The sequence below is a fragment of the Triticum aestivum genome, chromosome 3D (assembly GCF_018294505.1).
Source record: "Triticum aestivum cultivar Chinese Spring chromosome 3D, IWGSC CS RefSeq v2.1, whole genome shotgun sequence".
Lineage (NCBI taxonomy): Eukaryota > Viridiplantae > Streptophyta > Magnoliopsida > Poales > Poaceae > Triticum > Triticum aestivum.
Window position 1 is genome coordinate 388,530,073 of NC_057802.1, and position 19,694 is coordinate 388,549,766.

Below are 19,694 nucleotides of genomic sequence, written 5' to 3' on the forward strand. Positions count from 1 at the left end.
ATCATTACCCTTCTATACTCGTTGGAACACCGGACGAAAATAAACATTGCCATTTAGATAGATCATAATTCCAACCAGGCAGCTTTATTTCGAGTGCTTCTTTGAAATCCCTTGCAAAACCTTTTGATTTTAGTGCATGCCTCAAACTTTTCTCCTCTAACGATTGTGATGTTTGAATAGGATCCATAATATATATAGACCACATGACTCTTTGTCGATGACGTACAAGATGTATCGGCCGATGGATGCATAGGGAAGATAAATCTACAAGTGGAGCTATTAGAAACAACAATAAACCATGATAACAATCAACAAAATACTTTACTTACCTTGTTGCACGATGAGATGTCGTTGCCCATTTCAGGCCAGCTATCAAATAATGTTGCCAACGTCTGGATAGTTTCCTTCTCGCAAAATTTCTGACCTCGTGTTGACTCTAGCAGCATGGACTAAGTAAAAAAGAAATATTGTTTCAACATGTTGATACTAATGACACATAGAATGAAGAGTTAAGATAACTTACACAAAATCGTAGATCCATGTAGTGCACAGAAGGGTCTGTGAACAATACTCCCTCGTCACATGCCAGCATACGCACGGCTGTGTTGAAGCAGTCATTGTCCATGGTCTGCTCCATGTTAAGTATGCACTGAAGTTTCTTAAGACTTAAGCCCATTGGATCGGGTGTCGAGCTCCGGACCCATACCTTCCTATAAATTGGATGATATGAAGAACAATACTATAAATCCGCACATTAAATATTGATAAATGATACTTACTCCAAACATCCGGCATCATCGATAGACATGATGTAGTTGCAGAGGCCGGCAAGTAATTCACGTTGGTCCGTGGGTATGATAGTGACTGGGGCAGGACGTTTGTCTTTGACTACGTCAGATGGATTCTCCAGGATCTCGAGATCAGAATTAGCTAAAGTTTCTTCGTTGTCAGGTTGATGGTATATGGGATCTCCTTTTAGCTTATTCAGCTCTGAATCGAGCAAAATGACAGCTAATTTTTGTCAAAAATGTTTCATATCCGCCTACAAAATATATATAAAAACATTTTATATAATATTTTGAGATAAAATAACGAGATAATGTATAAAATGAAATACATGGGTGAACGTGTCTGACAGTCCATGTGATGTCCAGTATTCCATATAATTTAGCATAAACAGTCCACATGATGCGCTATAATATTATAAAACGATCCTTTACAACACCACACAAATAAATCAAATAAACAAACCATTGTAACAAGTGCTTACCCATCGGTTTGTATTGCCTCATGAAACTGCTCTACAACCGTCCATTTTGTAACATTCAGATCGGGCCACTTATGACCTCTGATAAAATCCGGACTATGCTCTACAAGTTTTAGACGCTTCTCGAGTCCTACTAACTATTTTATATATGAGAAATATTAGGGATCAAGGCAAACAAAACATATGTTAAGATGAGTAAAAAAAATATAGTTACCGTAGTAGCAAGGTCATTGCGTTTGACCCGAGAACCAAGTGAGTCCAATACTTGAATCTCACGTTTTTTGGCATTGGCGACTGCTAGATACCAATGGTAGCCCGACATGTTAATCGGAATGAATAACTGGTGTAACATCATACAAGTCACGATCGCAATTAGATATAAATATTAATAAATCATTAATAATATGAATTAAATAAAAACAATCCATAATTATATGCATGGATAACGAGACAAAAACTAACCATATCTTGCGGTAGATAAGTATTAACATGATGCACGATGAGGTGATATTTTGATGGGTCTATGTCTCTTTCTCCGTCTTCCTTTATCTGGCCAGATACAAACGTGCTAACAATTTCTACCTTTTCATCCGCCCTGAATTTTAGATGGTCGTGAGCAAGCATGCAATATATGTAAGCATTTATCACCTGTAATCAAGATTTACATTATATTGACAATTTATGATATTATATTTTGTTCAAATTATTAATTACAAAGTTTGTGCATTTGGTCTTACACCATCATGTAAGAACATATCATCTTTCATAAGGCATTCCAAATCGTCGGTTGATAACAAGGCATCTCCAATGTCCACGAACTGGGTATTCTTGGGGGCAGACTTGATTGATTCGATGACTGTAATATCTCTAGGGGTACAAACATAGTCTGTCGAATTCATAAAAAATTGAGCCAACTTAGCAATCAAAATGAGCAAAAATTAGTTGAATACAAAAGGCAATATCACAAAAAAAGATTGATAATGATACTAAAAAAATACCTTGTGGCAGAACATGTAAATTGGCATCCTTTTTTGGTTTGTTATGAGATATAACCTCTTCGACATTTTTATGTTGTGAATTTTCGTCCACTTTCAACGACATCGCATCTGAACCCTCAGTGTATTGTTTCCGTGCATCTCGAAAGTCCATATCCATGTCTCCTGTATTCTGAAATAAAATAATAATAAAAAGTAGACCTTATGTATTATCATCTATAAGATACATACAGAGGAAGGTTAGCTATACGCACCTCTTCTCATGATGTTTCCGCGTGGTCTGTCATCGTTGCATCAGTGCGTATGTCGGAACCCATCAATTTATATCTATGGTGAAATATAATTAATAGTTTTTACTGCATCATAAAATTATATAAAAGATATAATAAAACTCAATGTGAAACTAACACAAATGTTTTCTATGCTAAAAAAGCATTTGGTTTTATTAGAAAAATACGCTGCTTAAATCATTTTACTAACACAACATTTGGGGGAAAACAACAAACTATAATGTTCATATATAAGTAAGTAGGGGTCTGAAATTGCTTAAATTATTTTAAATTAATTGTATAGGCTATGGAAAATTGTCAAACAAAAAAACAAAATAAACCAACATTAACCAAGTATATTTCTTTTTTCTACTATTGTTTTAATATTTATTTTTATAAACCATGCTTATATATATATATATATATATATATATATACATATTTGTATATTTTGCGAGGTATGTATACTGTAAATATATATGTTATTTTGTGAGGTATAAAAATAATGAAAAAAATTCATCGCAGCACTAATAACAACTATACCATGATGAAATATATGAAAAATGATATTTCCTACTGCATCATATAATTATATATAATATATAATAAAAATAAAAGTGAAAATAACACAACTTTTTTTATGCAAAAAAGAAACCTAATTGATATTATTAGAAATATATGTTGTTTAAATAAATGTCCTACCCCATAAAAATTCGGGAAAAACAACTAACTATAATGTTCTTACATAAGTAAGTAGTCATCTGAAAATTATTTTAATTATTTATGTAGGCTATGGAAATCTATCCAACAAAAGAAAATAAAACATGCAAACAAACCTTCTTCAACCAAGTATATTTGTGTTTTCTATTATTTACCCCCCACTTATTTTTGTTATGATACCCTTGGTTTATTTAATAAGTATAAAAAATTTATATTTTTATGAAGCATGTATATTATTATACACTTTTATTGATTTTGCGAGGTATGTATAGTTTTTATATCTATATGCACAGTTTTTTTTGATCCACAGTATTACACAGGGCCAGATAAGGCTGGGCCAGGCCCAGCACAAGTGCATCACAGGCGACGGCCCACGTCCGCACGCGACGGCACACCTCCCCCGCGCGACGGCCCACCTCCCCAGCGCGACGGCACACCTCCCCCGCCTCCCACATAACTCATGGCCACCTACCCCGCCGCAAACCTTATCCCATTCACTCCTCACCCACTCACTTCAACGACCCCTTTCCCCTCCGCCGCCGCATCGCCGCGCGCATCCACGAGCTGGCGGCCGCGCTCCTCCGCCCGCCCTTGCCGCATCAGTCCCCTCCCCGCTCCTCTCCACTCACTCGCCAGTCGCCACATCTAACCCGCTCACCTCCCCCCGCCGCATCGTCGCCCTGGCCCTGCCGAGCCCGCAACCACCACGGCTCCTCCAGCCGACCACCGCACCAGTCCCCGGAGACTCGTGTGCGACCGATGGTGACGCACACATCCCGCAACATCGACCAGGCGCGGGTGCTGGATCTGGTCGTCGTTCGGATCCGTGGTGGTGCTGGTCTCCGGCGAGTTTCTTGCTCAGATCCGAAGCGGGGTGCCTCGATCTGCAACGCCAGAAGGTCCGGTACGCCGATCCGAACCCTTTCCTCCTCTACTTTTTCCATTTGTTGATTCCCTGACCTGATCTCCTCCTCGCTGATCTATCGAGGCGTCGTGACCCGGCCTCACAGGCAGGGCCATGGGAAGACGGCTCCCCGACGGCCAAGACACGGCCACGGTGGTGCAGCCTGTGGTCCATATCGCCGGCAAGAAGCACCACCACGAGGTCGGGTCACGGTGGTGCAACCTGTGGTCTTCATCGTCTACCACTCCGCCGTCTTCCGCATCCCCCACCACTTCCGCGTCAAGGTGAGACAAACGGCCCCTCCCCCTCCCCCGTCCCCGCGAATGGAGTACGGTCCGTGTTTTGCTGTAATTTGTAGCTAGCTACGTGAGCGTGTACTGCTACTGTTAGCTTTAGGAGAAGAGAGAGGAAGAGGGAGATAGACAAAGGTTTGTGATAGCTATTGTGAGCGTGTACTGCTACTATTAGCTTTAGGATAAGTGCTATACACAGGACAAACTTTGGACGATACACACACGATGGTTAAATATGTATAGGAGAACAAGGATAAGCAAGGTCTGTGTGATTTTCTGTGTCTGATATAAATTGCAAGAGTGCTAATTTACATATTGTTGTAAACTTGATATTATCAAATATCTCGCTAATATAATATATATGGACATGTTTGATTATTTTTCTCCTGTATTTTCCATGCAATAGTTGTAGTTGCATGTTTGTTTCTTTTGTTGTATCATGCGGGCTTGCCTTCACATGCAATGGCTATAATTTGAATTTGCATGTTTGTTTCTTTTGTTGGTTGCAAACTGTAGCGGAGCTTCACCTCTTCTCTGAATATATTAAATATATTAAAAGTTCTATGCTAACTAAAATACCCTCGTGTTACAACCCACTCTGTGCTATTTATAATATTAGTCATTAGTGTTATTATTTGTAAACCAGATTGACACAACATTGTTTCCTAGATAGTTTGGACTATCTGGATTTTTTGTATAGTATGCGATCATATTTAATCAATACAATTTTTTGCTTATTGGTTAACTCCAATGATTGTATTTGATGCGCCATGAAAAAAGTACCTATCAGAAATAGAAAAATGCAATGTTTGCAGCACTCCATATTTCTGTGGCATCTGACTGGGTCAATCACTACACTGTCATGTGTTAGGTATTGTGAAATGACCTTATCTCCACATAACCTTTCTGACATGCCACCTTACAGCACACTGCGTGCTAGAACAAAGTATTTATTATTTGAGTCTGATTGTTTATTCTAAATATTCTCAGAAGATATAGTGTGACTGGTTGCTGTCTAACTTTATTACCATCTTGTTTCGCCTGTGTATGTGCTTATAAAATAACACATGTGACGCCTAATAGGAACGTGGCAGAGCACGCCCGCGAGCTCGTCCTGTAGCGAATTATTTTGCCTGTGTAGGTGCTTATTTTCTAGCTTGTTTTGTTGAAGACTGTTAGTATTTTAAAGAACATTAATTAGCTAGCTTGGTTTGAACTTTAGACTTGTATCCTGTAGCTAGCTTGCATTTCGTTGACATCCTATCTGGTGCTTCTCCTCATCATTCAGAGAAGCGAATGAATAATGACATGCCAAACACGAAGGCTATCTCCCATATTGTTGGATCTCGAGTTTATACTTATGCAATATCAGTTTCTTGTTTTCAGAAACTTAAAAATAGTGGCATACAATATTGTCTCACAGAACAGTACAAGCTCCTGCCTTCTAGAGAGCCGATCATACCTGTCTTGTTTGATTTGATGGAGGATTATGAAGGGTGCCAGTTCAAGAGATCATGTGCAAGTGAGTTTTTGATTTTCTTTACTATATCGTTCATATAATTTAAATGTTTATTATTATTTTATACATGGACTTATAGCTATGTTGTTTACCTTAGGAGCAGTAGTGTCTTAGAACATGTTTATAATTCAAGCAAAACTTGGCGACCATTTTCTAATTCTTGATGGTTTGCAAGCTATGATTTATGAGCCGATAGAAAGTTTAAATAGTTGTTACATTTGGCAGGCCAGAAGGTGGTTTAGAATATTTTTGTTATATTCATTGTATTACTTGCTCTATCTTGAGAATGTAGTTGGTATTGAAGTATTACATATCCAATGTGAATAGTTTTAGACTATTCCATCGAAGCATTTTGTCATCATGCAATTTCTATTAAATGTAATGACTTAATATTATGACTCTGATGATATATATCTTTAGAAGATGATTATATTTGTTTGTTTTCTGGCATTTTGAAACACTTAAGAAGTTAATTGTTTGTTTTTCTGGCTCAAATATATTAATGAGATTTCATTAAAAAGTTAGGCAGTCAACTATGGTCATAACTTAAAAAGTTAGGTGTATGCCACACTTGCGATGTCCAGAATAGACTGTTAGCCTATAATATCTGAAAGAACTGTTTGTATTCAGTTGCAGCCCACCTAATAGGACTGCTTGATTAGATCTAAAATCAATTGTATTGGCTGGCACTATCTCCAATGGTGTTCCTTTTTTGGAATTTGATGGTATGCCTGACCAAGCATGATCCTAATCTAATAACTGTTACCCTTTTACAGAATAGAAAGATCCAGAAATTTTCATACCTAGAGGACCTCGCCTGCTTGGTGCTCCTTGCTTACAGAAGGTACTCCTTCGGAATTTGTCCTCCAAGTCTGGGTATTTTGATCCTTTGGTATATGTGATGGGCGAAGGGAGAGTAAGGAGGGGGATGAGGGATGGCAGAGGAGGTTAACATATATAGGTAGGCCATTCAGGGGAAGGCTGGGTAGCAGATATCTTTCCAGTTCTACCATATATATTTATGTATGGTGCAGATATCTTTCCTTTTTTCATCAGACACACACCTCATAATAAATTAGAAAAGATGTCAGAAATCAGAACTTACTAAAATACTAAATTGTTCTATTAATTAAATAAACAACTGATCATGGCAGAGAAGTTACTGATTGCATGCCATATAACAATGAAATATCTTATTTATATATTTAAATATTGTTTCTATTTTTATTATTGTTCAGTTTGAAAAGGTAAACATGAACTTTCTATATAATTTATGTGTATTTAATCAGTTCAACGTGTACTATAAAAGTTGAATTAACAAACAAATAATCTTAAATGTTTTGTTTTTGAAAGTTGGCAATTAACAGCCTTCTGATTTTGTTGTATGCACAATCAAAACATAGATGCACCTAATGCATCATCGATCTTTTGGAAGGTCAACATCGACTGGGTACGAGCGGCCGTAGGTCACAAGGGGGCGTGGAACTGCTGCAGCCCATCTCAGACAGAGCAGACTCCAGTGAATTTGACCAGCCAGGTACATCCTCTACACGACTAAACGGTAGCAACTTGAACAAAATTTGACTTGATTAGTATAGTAGCTTAGTAGTAGTAGGTTACTGTACTCTTATTTATGTCGAACAATCACTGCACCGGATATGCAAGCCTGGGATTATATATGTGTGGGGGTCTGTGATATTGTGAGTGGTCTGACATATGTTAAGCTTGATGATATTTGCAAAAACTGTGTAAGACAAACAGACTGTTTGATTTATTAATTTCTCTTTGACGCGCGAAGCAAAATGCATCGTCGTCTTGGTTGGCTAGGATCAAATTAGCCAACCAAAATTTCATATATAAAACATTACCAGGATAGTATGTTTACTAATAAGAGCCATAGATATTATGGTTTTCCAAATAATTTATAACAAACACTATGAATTTAATTAAATTAGAAGTAAAACCTAAATTGCTTGATGGTTTCCTCATTTGAAATATTAATATTGCTAAGCTCAATCATGGTATGATCGCATTGTTTAAAAAAACCAATGGCGTTAAGCAAATTTATAAGGTCAAATGTATTTGGCTTTTGAATATCAGTCTCTTTTTTTTAATCAAAATTATTATGAATATACTTCGGTGTTGTGGTGGCTCTTTGATTTCCCTGTACAAATGTCTATTTTCAGTGCAAATGTGTTCCTTGATCAACTAAACTTGGTGAAAGTACAATCTGGGGGAGCCTTGAAGCCTTCTCATGTAAGAGTATATTCAACTCAATTTTGATAAGTGAGTCCATTACATCATTCTAATAGGATCAAGTTACACTTTAATTTGCAGGCAAAGCATGCAGGAAATGATCATTGGATTTCAGTAATACTTGAACATGAGGTACATACGTTCCATCACACTATGATTTACGACAACTGCTTTTCTTTTATTGCTGATGTTGATAAGTAGGCATTGACGTGATAGTTATATATAGTTCTTATTGGCAAATATATAGTTCGTGACTTCATTGTTTTTAAGGCATCCGTAAGGACCTGCAAGCTCAAGGCGTCCAGCTTGCCTTAGGTACCTGAGTAAGGCGTCTGACTTAATCTTTAAGGCGTCAGAAGTGCTGCTAAGGCGTCCAGGTTGGCGCCTTGATCCAGATTGGACGCCTTGAGCTTGCCAGATAGGCAGGGAAGTAGTTTTAGGCGGGAAGCAGTCCCCCTTCTACCCCACCATCCTCTGCTCTTGATGATGCTGATGTTAAGTTGTTCATTGCTTGCTGTTATCAATTGTTCAATGCTTCCTGCTTTGCTGGTTGCTCTGCTAGCTGCTTCGCTGTATCGCAATAGAAAATTCACGACGTGCACACTAACATATCTACTATTAAAGTGGTTTTGGTTTTTTACTGTACGTACCGATCAATAACAAAAACCATTCCTCTCTCATTTTTGTTACTATATTCAGGAACACACAAAATATAATCAGCGCTTATTCGCTAGCTGGAATTGAAGGCAACGGCGAGAGAGGAAGATCAAGGACAACTTTAAAATTAAAGAATATATGCAAGGTACGTGTCGTATGACCGTCATATGTTTATTGGCTATTCTCTAGCTGGAATGTGATTATTACCGACGAAGAAAACCTCGTATAGTATAACAGTGCGTGTATGGATGGAGTTATACTATACGAGGTAGTATATGATTCGAGGCACGGAATGTCTGAAAACATCACCTGGTCTACTTTGAGTATGTTGTGAACCTGCCATGGTACAACACAAAAGTACTCTGGTTCACCTGGAGCACCAAACCTGGTCCAAACTGGTCTGGTCTACAACCGTAAAATTTAGATAGAATTAAAGATAATAGAACTAAAGATAAATAAACAACCAACATAGCTAGTGGATGCCACCATCAATCACTCTTTAAACTTTAAAAATATTTCAGAAAATGTCATCTGATCAGCACGGGCATTGAAACAGATTATTACCTAGCAAGCAACTAAACATAATAATATTTTTAGGTATTTATCGATGCAGCAGTCCTCCTTAGCCACCAATAAATCTCAACGCTGCTCTAACTTGATCTGGAATGTTATCCTTTGCTTCATTCTCCCTGACCATCAGCATCTGGACCATTAGTCGCTTCCTGAGACTTTGTGGATCCTTCAAATTAAGCATAAAAAGAGTCAGAAGATATATTTAGCAAATATATGAAAGCTGTAACCTCATTACAAATGCACTTACATCAGTCCTAGGCATGTTATGAACCATGTCATTCCCGATAGTTTCATACAGATGGGCCATCTCCTGTAAAACTTTGAATCCGGAGTCCATGCTGTCACCAAAAAACACAATATTGTAATAGCTATATTAGAACACACACTAATACCTAAGACAAATTTAAAACAGTACCGCCGAGGTGAAACATGAATATTCTCTTGTTCGGGCCATTCCAGAAGTTGGTTGTTCCTATCAGGGGCCTCCTGTTGCAAGACAAAGCTCAATTCTTGCTTCACTAAAAGGGCTTCCCTATGAAGTTCAGTGTCATGGAAGTTCTCCTCAAACTGAAATAAAGCCTGGTTTGAATAATCAATAACGATAGTCCTCTCCATTTCCATTTTCACTGCTAAAAGACCGTATGACGAATCCACGTGTGCCAGTGGGAGAATATACTGCATTTGGTAGACAAAGGTAAATGGCAACAAAATAACCAAACTAATTTCTAACAATGAGAAAACTTACAATTGTAGGGGTGTGAAACACGTCGTATCTTGGAAAAGGTTCAAGCACGACATTGTTAATCAGCGCATTGGTGCGCTGTTCTTGGCTTAACCAAGTCTGCCTTAGCGCCCGTGCTTGCTCATGGAATCCCAAATTGAAAAAATGTGTCTTTCCAACAGAGCTGGTGCCTGCGCTCCTCTCCGCTGCGTCGGTAGCAATCTTACGCACGGCAATATTGAAGCACAAGGATGGACAACTCCATCTCCTCTGATGGTGTCTCGGATGATCCGTAGGCTAATCTCGATAGGGAATGGGCGGGGGCTATTAATCTAGATTGTGCTGTCAAAAGGAAGAACAAGGTTCATAACAGTCATAAATTTAAATAAACGTAAACTCAAACAATCCAACTGTGTTGGTGTCTATAACATATGACTAATTTAACGATAGTACATATCACATCAAATGACGTAAAAAAGTTTGCAATCTCTACGTAATTTTAGTATTTTTATATTATGCACGAGCAAAAACTTAAACAGATTGCAGTGTTTTCATAGTAGTTTATCACTTGTTCAATATTGTTGGGAGTGACTGGGGTGGACTTATACGATAACTTGTATAAAAATTATACATGTAAAGGGCAGTGGACCTAGACGATGAAGTGCAAACAAGATTAGATATTTAGGGCTGTGAGAACTTACTCTAGTTGTTCTTCGTCTGAGGAAAGCATGATGAAATCGTAGACGAAGTCGACTGCGTGTCGCACTCCCCCAAAAATCGGCATTGCTTCCATTACTAGGGCAAAACGTCTGTCTTAGCACTGGAAAAGCGAGGAGGGATCAGTGGACGACGGTGAAGTCAGGACCCGTAGGATTTTATATTGAGTAGAGATGATGGCCGTAGGGAAGGTGCCCCTTAACGTTCCTTATTTGCATGTTTCCGTAAGAAAAAACTATCATAAATTAAGGCAAGATCTTTATTTTGATTGCACTCTGCAGATAAATCAGAGACATATTAAATGTTTCCTAATATATGCCTCCCTTTCCCCATAACTTTCCCAATCGAAAAATAGAAAGAAACAGGATTTACTCTTTCGCGAGCGATAGCTGCAACGCTCGATGCCCACACGGAAAGCGATCGCTGCACCCCCATAATTTAACCTATGGGCCTTGATGTCTTTCCCTAATAAATATTAATATTAGTTTTCAAACGGTGTGGCCCGGTGGCTTTCCTCTAATAAATCTTTCCCCCTCTGGATTCAAGCGTTGGGCTCCGTGGGCATTATAAACCTTAATTTTTTGAACTGGAAAACTAATATTAACTTCCTCAAGTTGCCGAGCAAGATCGGTGGCAACAAAACCCTGGGCAAAGGTAGGGACAGCACCCGGCCATAGGTATGGGGTACCTGCCCCATATTGGACCCAAACAGCGCTAGAGCGTCTGTGACATTATTACATGCCAGAGGGTAATGTAGATGTAGATGTAGAATACATTATTCATATTGCCAAAAGGATAATTCTCAATTCGATCCCTAACAAAACTGTAGTAGCCATTTATTTGCGATATTTCAATATGCATCGGTACATAGTCAGCCGTCCAAAACCCTCAAGGCCGCTCTAATTTCATCTGGGATGCTTCTAGCGTCCATTGTTCCTAGATTGAACAACACCATTGACGTACGCACGTGTTTCATCAAGTGTCATGAGGCTGGCTTCATGGATATCTACGATAAAAATCAGTGTTATATAGTAGTGACATAGTATTAAAGAAAAAATACATTCAAAACAAATTTAAAATAGAACGCAACCCCTACCTTGTAGATAATGATGACCATCATTAATGTTAGGAGAGAAGATGAATGTGCTCTCCCTCATAGTTTGCAAGCATCGCTGCCTCTGATTTACCTGTATGTAAGTAACAACAAGCTTCTCGAACAGATTGTCAGTGCATTGCAAATGGCAGAAGTGAGGCCCAACTTGCTCTTCACGTACACGTAAGAAAATTATCTGCCGTCTACAAACAAATACAATTGTGAGTCTATCATTGCAACAATAAAATTACAAAAATAAGCATATGAAAATCTCAAATTATAAAATGGCGCTTACTGAAAGTTCATGAGGCCAATCTCGAGGGAAGGGACGCGGCGTTTATATATTGAATCCCACTTATATTCTATCTGACCAACGTATGCAAGCATAGCAACCACATCTACAAATTTGAAATCACAATGAGACTCTGAGTTTTACAGAGTAATATGCAATAACAAATTTAAAGATGATGCACCAGTGATGGTTTTGTCCCGTAGCTCAAATATTTCTCCAAACTGTGGGAAGCACGGTGGACAAATTGTCGACGGTATCTGTTGTGCCGACATCCAAACCTCGGTCGTAGAACTTAGTGTGGTGACAAAGTCCATGGCTAGGTACCAGAAATGTCCATCTGGCATTTCTGTGGGGCTGAACCCGACGCGATTGAAATCATAGGTCCTACCGATTTGTAGCATGCTGTTGAAACGGATTGCCTGGCTGTTGTACGCAATCGCTTCCATCTTTGTTCCCTAATATATTTTTATGAATCATACAAACAATGAGCAAAAAAACATGTTTATCAAAATTATATTTTGAAAATGCGGGCTATAAAGTAGATGATTAATGCCTTACATGCCGATCGAGTAGTATGCACTGAAGGTACAAGTGTCCCATGCCATTCTCTTTGATGTGAGCCTTCCACATGACCTTAGCTTCAATAATCCAGCAGTTCTGATATATGTGCTCCATTTGGACTCGATGAAAATTCAAGTTCCTGTGCGTAGAATAAAACAAAAGGATGAGGTAAAATTATTTTGCAAGGGAAGCATAAAATTAAACAGACAAGGAGCATAACATTCTAGTGGCCCAACACTAATCATGTCAAATTTATACATACTATTCTTGTTTTTCTTATTTATTTTCTTCTTATTTTTCTCCTTTTTCTACTTCATCAAATTATCTCCTCCTTCCTAGTACAAGATTTTCACCACCCTCAATTGCACATCTGGCGATTTTTTGGGGGTTGCATCTCACAATATAATGCATATATTGATTGTGTTATATTTGGACGGGGTGTTTCGGAGCCATAGAAAAAAACTGTATATCCTACGGGGTTTGATTATAGCAATGTAATATTTTGCAACGATGAAAAAAAGCTATTATGTATTTCAGACTCACTGTCCATCTAGTTTTAACTAATATACAAGATGAACAAGCCGACAAAAGATGTTTTAATTGCCAAGCCTATTACTATGTTCTAGTGTATGCCATGTGCTACATCTTTTAAGATAAAGACCAAGTGACAAAACAATGGCGATTATTTCAATAAAATAAAACATTATCTAGTGATGGCAAATAGACGTACAAAAAGATTATTATATCTTGCCTGTTCATCGGAGGGGTGATGGGTTGACTGATGACAGGAGCCGGCGGCGACGCCATCACCCTCTTAGAGGTGATCGATCCGTATGAGATTACCATGGTCTTCGTGTAGGAGATGACTTTTCCTCTATAGAAAGATGGAGGCAAATATGGTGCAGCGGGGCTTGTTTATATAAGCATAGTGGGCGGCGGGAAAACAGAATATATTTGAAAATTTGTTTTTGGCAGGCTAGGTCCCCGTGGGTGAAATATCTGTCAGATCTTTAATATTCGACAACCTATTAATAATTGTTTATTAATTAAGGAAACAGACATATCAAAATCGGTCCATGATCAACCGAATTGATTCACATCATATTTAATACATGCAAATTTGTGATTTATGATAACTTGCCTATGAAAGCGTATCTGATTTATCACATGCGTATAGAATCACAATTTGTTGCCTATGAAAGGTTGACTTTCTTCTTTATGGATATTTCTTAACCTTTCTATTTTTCACATTAAATTATTTATTTTTTCCCTTTTATATTCTGTTATTTTCCATTACCTTGATGATATCTTTAATTATGTTATAGGTAATTGCCATTGCGTAAATAATGTCTTTAATTATTTTATAGATAATTGCTACGGGACAATAGACAATTTCTTTATTTTAGTATAAATCATGTCTAACACATAATTTTACGATCCTAATATATATCAAACAATATAATTGGAATACAAATCATTCATTCGAACACAGCTTTGCAGAAGATAATATTGTTTATTATTTTTCATCACAACAATCTGTATAACACAGTTTTAGGCGGGAAACAGTCTTCTGGTGGGAAACAGAGATGTTGTTGGCGCCAACAGTTTAGAGTTGTCAAAGAGAGGGAGAGAAACAACCCCCAGTACACACACACCTACTCCTCTTATCTGGCTCCTCTCCTCCAGCAGATCTGCTACCTCCTCTGCAGCAGATCCTCCTCACCTCCTCTCCAGCAGCTCCTCATCCGCTTCCTCTCCAGTAGCTCATCCTCCTCCTCTTCAGTACAGCAGGAACCAACAACAGGCAACAGCAAGGAGCCAACACCTCTCCCTCCCCCTTCTCCCCCACCATGCTCTGCCTTCTTTCTTCCATGTTAAGTTTTTCATTGCTTGCTATTTTTAGTTGTTCATTGCTTCGTGCTTTGCTGGTTGCTCACTGCTTTGTGCTAGCTGCTTGGCAAGTTGCTCATTACCTCTCTTATAGTGGTTAGTGGATGCCTGGATGGATAGAATATTAATGTTGGGGAGAAGAGAAAGTACAAAGAGGATGGATCCTATTTGGGCTCTACAACCAGCAGCAAGTGCAAGATGTGTAGTGTGTATGCCTAGTTGCCTGCCAAATTCTACTTCACCCTACTGCTTAGAACTATCTAAGATGTCCGCCTTGCCTTATGCCTTACCGCTTAGGCGGTGAGGCGCCCCCCAGCGCCTTGCCTCGCCTCACCGCCTTAAAAACAATGCATGACTTTACTGTACTGATTGACGAGATATTTCGAGTTATAGTTGACATATATTGGATGGAGTTATACGATACGAGGAAGTACAGGGTGCGTCGCAAAACCTACGTTTAACATAACCATAACAAAAAAAGTATTTAAACCTTTCGGGTATATATAATCCAATGCATTATATAGTTGTTCGTATTGCCAAATAGATAATTATCAATTCGATCCCTAACAAAGCTGTAGTAGCCATTTATTTGCGACATATGAATATGCATCGGACCATATTCAGTCGTTTAAAACCCTCAAGGCCGCTCTAATTTCAGCCGGTATGTTTCCAGCTGCTTCGTTGTTTTTGATCATCAGCATCTGGACCATCAGGTTCTTTCTTAGCTGTATTGAATCCTATAAAAGATGAAAAAAATAATTTAATAATTTGCTGGAAAACAAATTGCACAACAAACCTTGTTATTGTGTACTTACGTGAGTGGTCATCCTGCCAGAATGAGTAGTACCATTCTGGTGGGCCATCTCCTGTAGTACAAGGAAAGCGGAGTCTTTGCTGTAACAAAAAAATTAACTATATTAATACTATAATTTTGTGCTTATAATGTATGTGATCAATTTAGTATATTACCGCCTGCCGTTAGAAGATATGCCGTACGGTGACCAGTCCATGAGATTGGTATCCCAACCAGGGGTTCTCATCTGCAACACATCGTTGAACTCTTGCTTCAACATTGTGATTTCCTTCCTCGTTTCAGTGCTATGAAAGCTGTATGGTCCATCATAGGTGTCGATACATGGATCAATTGGGAGAACCATCCTACTTTCCATGTTAACTACAAGTAGTCCGTATGAAGAATCAACCGAAACAAATGGTAGTAGGTACTATGGTAAATAGACACATGTTAGCTCGTAATATAATAAGCAAAATAAATGACAAGAAAGAGTCTCTTACAATGTTAGAGTTGAACACATTATATTTAGGAAATGGCCGGACAACGACACTGTCGATCAGCACTGTGGTGCGTGTTTCTTGATCCATCCAAGAGTGTCTGAGAGCCCGTGCCTGAGAATGAAACTGCAAGTCGAAAAAATGTTTGTTTCCAAGCATTCTTGTACCTATAGTGCTCTCTACTTCAGCACTCGCAAGCTTACGGACTGCAAGATTGAAGCATTCGGGATGAATTTGTCCAAAAAGCAAAATTGTTTGCTGGAGCATCCGTAGGCTAATTTCAATCCGATACGGTCGTCCGCTTCTAATCCAAATTGTGCTGCCCAAAAAATGCAGACCAATCTTTACCAAAAAAAACATCACATATAGTCTAACTCTTTTGTATAGTAAAGATCAGTGAAAATCATTATTTAATTAAAAACATCCTAATTCCTGTGTGATAATCTGGTAGCTAGAACAATGCTCATGACCAATCTTTTCTGTACCAAATTAACATGGCCATATGTACCATATGTAATAAATAGTAGCAGACAACTAACACTTATCAATAATAGTTATTTAACAATGTAGGGCCATTATAACCAAAAAACATATTCATTACATAGGCAAATGCCTTTGGGTTGCTACAGGGCAATAAAAAAATGAAGTGTAAAGTAATTAATCAAATATAATTAATTACATGCATATTATAACCCAACATATCTGTTTGGATATATTATTCTTCATACACTTGAACATTCGAACTGCGGGATTCATCATTGGCAGGTGAGCTTCTTATTATAAGTAAACAATTAAGGAAAAGCAACAAACCAAATTGTAGCATTGATCAAATTTTTCGTAATGGTCACTACTACACAAGTCTAGATGAATAGCTAATGAGGAAATAAATATGTTTTACCTTTACATGACTTCACACTTGGATTATAAAATTATTACTATGCAATCAGAAACCATGCATATTGAAACCAAGTAATAGGCAGAGAAATACAACTTAATTTAGTGCCTCATCGTCTTGGACATCAGTGATAGATTGAAAAATGAATTCAACGGCATCTGCTAGGGCATTCACGTTGGCCGCAGCCTCCTGAGGGGCGGGCAAAGCCTCTTGTGGTGCGACCTGAACCTCCATTGCTTCATGCACAGCCTCCATTGATGAGAGTGATTTCGGGTGGGTGTTGAATCAGGAGCTCGTCGAAGGATATATGAAGGGATCACGGCCTGATTGACAGCTGCATCTTCGAGACTTAAGTGCCTTCCAAATAATAAGACAACTTCCATTTTTTAACCCCAAATAATAAGCAAAGTTTTGATTCCACCTGATTTCCAACCCACATTAAAGTCTGACAGGATATTCTCAACTATATCCTTCCATACGTGCATGTTTCCATTATTTATTTCCTAGTATAAATTATTTTCAGCTGCGTACACAAGATATTATGAATTATCTTATATGTTAGGAAAAGATGTGGTTCCATTAGAGTAGCCTAATAATAAAATTATGTTGTGCGCTCCTCTCTGTGTACAAATGAGAAACAATAGTACAACAAATAAAGATAATAGTAGCAGAAGTACGCGCTCCCATAGATAGCACACAACATAATTTTGTCTATCTATGCGTATGCATTAGCAGCAAAGGTATTAGACACATGCCCCTCTCTGTGTATGCATTAGCAGAAGCAGCACATCAGCAGCATCTCTCGGTCACAAAAAAATAATCGCTCCATCTCTCTCTCTCTCTCTCTCAACGCCTGAGGGCTGGTTCATCTTGCGAAACACGAAAAAATAAGTACTCTGGTTGCTGCTGCTCTTCGGCATCACAATTTTGCGCCTGGGTAAAACTGCTCTGGACGTTGGGCCTTTCTCACACACGCACGCTCTCTCTCCCATACGGAGCAGCAGAAGCCAGCAAGCCCACGCCAAGGAGAACACACTGGTAATGAGGTGACTATTGGAGGTAGCAAGAGCATCCCAAAATTATTTTGACGTAAGATAGGAGAGGGAACCTTTTGTCTTTTATAGTTAGTGTAGATCATGTTTGCGAGTAAGCACGTGTATCGCTGCTGCCATTATTAAAAGATGTCATGGGGCTGAGAGCAAACATGCAACTTGGAATTAGCATGTTTGCTGGGATAAATAAAAGATAACTAAAAATCACATTGTCATCAAGCATAAGTAAGAGAAAACAAGCAAATTAAAAACCCTTTATTATTTGAATCCAACCGATTACATTGATAAATGCTCATAAGGAGCAATGCAACAACTAACATGCTAAGAAATATAAATAAAAATGTAGACCCCCTCATGCTTGGTCATTTGAAGGTGGTGGTGGCTTCTTGTCGCATGCTTGGATATGCTTCACGACCAGCTCCGTCAACTGATTCATTTGGTTAATCAAAGTCTACACCAACATGCTAGTATGCTGTTGTGCCTGCAGAATATCATAGTTGCTGGTACCCCAACCATCTTTCCTCTGTGCATTTGACCCCGTGTCACGCTGGATATCCCAGCCTGAGGGGACATGTGCACGAGGGATGTGATGCACCTCACGACGTCGGATTAGGTTATCAAAGTGGTTTGTGGAGAGAGTGGTTGGGAACTGAATAGGCAGATTATGATCATGCATCTTTAGTTTCTTACACTTTCGTGATGATCCCTCACCAAGACCACGATCTCGGTGCAGTTCTTCATCTTCAAGTTGACCTAGATCATCAGGGTGAAGCTGAGTCGTGTCTTCTTGATCTTGATGGTTATCCTCAGAACTATTGGATGACGACATGTCAAAGAGAATGGAGTGGCAAGGGTGGAGCGTATAGGTTTGGGTGGTGCAAGGGTGGAGCATTCTGGTTTGGGTGGTGCAAGGGTCTAGCAATTTATAGATGTTTATAAGGAAACGCAGATTAGAAAATCCTTCTATGAAGCAACCAAAATGATCACAATCATAAAATACAATATTTTAGAATCAGATTTATGATTCGGCGTGATCAACCCAGCAGTAGTTTACTATGAAAAACAATGAACATGCCATTAAATAAACTAACACTACCAATTTTAATGTCACCAACCCATTTGGAGAGATAAAGGAAACACATTTAAGACTGATGATACACGTTGTGATTTGATGATCACTTGCCGTAATATACAATTTGTTTCTAGATATTATATGGGGGATTTTCGTCATTAAATAAACTAACTTGCCGTCATCAAACCGTTTTTATAAGGATATTTACTAAGTCTGCCGAAATTAAAATTAAGTTATTTCCTTTTACGGTTTTATTAAGTTATTTTCCATTTATAGTCAATATTTTTCTTTGAACATTTTTTTATGAACATCATTTTTTGCAATAAGTATCGTCAAGCACATTAATTTGAGCACGAATATAATAACTATGAACATGCGGGACAAATATTAGACACTCATACAGCTGATGGCAGTAAAAATAGTGTGAAATACATGTATGCTTTCAGCATTTTCATGACCACGTATGCTTCATCTCCTCATGAAAACTGAACAGCGTTTAACACTGATTGGAGCAAACCAAAACTTAGACACTCATAAAGCTCAAGGGAGTAAAAGAATTACAAATACATAACTATATATACTAACAGCAAGCCTTGATAGCTATAAATGTACATGAAAACTGAACAGCATTTAAAACTGGGTGGAACAAAACATAAAG